Genomic DNA, 1,245 nt, shown 5'->3' with positions numbered 1-1,245 from the left:
CGTCGACATGCGCGCTACGTCACGCCGGCGCGCCGCGGTTCCCCCCGGAGGGGCGGGGCGAGGGGCGGGGCGATGGACGAGGGAGAGGGCGGAGAGCCCTCTTGCTTTGTCCAAGTCCTGGCTCTTGGGGGCGCTCGCGGTTCGGAGGCCCTGAGGGAGGTTGGACAAAGGCCATAGTGCCTGTCCGGGCGCTGTACCCCTTCTGGGAACTCCATCCGTACCCCGAAATAGAGCGGCACGGATACGTTTATTTTCCCAGTAAGATGAACCCGACGGATTTTGAAGAAGCGGGCAAACCTCATGTCAATCTTTGGGCCAGTCGGTGTCCTCATTTGAGCTGCGCCTGCAGTTCCTCAGAGGGGCGCAAATCACACTCCCCCTGTTTTAATGTCCCTCTGCCCGTCTGTCCATCCTCCACTGTTTTTTTTTTTTTTTTTTTAAAGTAGAGGGAAGGATTTTTTGTTTATTTATTTTTGGCTGTGTTGGGTCTTCGTTTCGTGCGAGGGCTTTCTCTAGTTGTGGCAAGCGGGGTCCACTCTTCATCGCGGTGCGGAGGCCTTTCACTGTCGCGGCCTCTCTTGTTGCGGGGCAAAGTCTTCAGACGCGCAGGCTCAGTAGTTGTGGCTCATGGGCCTAGTTGCTCCGCGGCATATGGGATCTTCCCAGACCAGGGCTCGAATCCGTGTACCCTGCATTGGCAGGCAGATTCTCAACCACTGCGCCACCAGGGAAAGCCCCCAACCTTCGCTGTTAACTAAGCTCATCCTTTTTCAGGCCCGGGGCTAGGCGCTCCCCCGAGGAATCAGATGGCAGCAGCACTGCTGTGAGCCCTTGGGGCACGCGTGGCAAGAGGGATTCTATCCCTTTGGAGCGTGGCGGAGACCCGCAGCTGCTCGGGGCATTTGCCGAGACAGGGAGAGCCCGCAGTGATCGTCCTTGCTGGATGATCAGATTCAAACCTTAAAATAACCCTTTTGGGGGCGCTGTTCCCTTTAACAACCTCAGAAAATGCACAAATGCACACATTCTTGTGTACCACATAGGGGGGGTTTTGGACCTGGGTTAAGAAACCCTCATTTCTCCTCTTCTCCCTTGGTAATATGACTTAAACCCAGAAGGCCTTGTCTTCATTGTGACTCTTTTGTGTGTGAGCCTAGGTCGAGAGCCAGTGAAACTAGGCTTGCTGCCCACTCATTCTCAGCGCCATCATGCCGGGTCTGGTCTTGTTCCTGGCCAGTTTCCGTT

The sequence above is a fragment of the Orcinus orca genome, chromosome 2 (assembly GCF_937001465.1).
Source record: "Orcinus orca chromosome 2, mOrcOrc1.1, whole genome shotgun sequence".
NCBI classification, from domain to species: domain Eukaryota; kingdom Metazoa; phylum Chordata; class Mammalia; order Artiodactyla; family Delphinidae; genus Orcinus; species Orcinus orca.
This window is presented reverse-complemented; position numbering follows the sequence as displayed.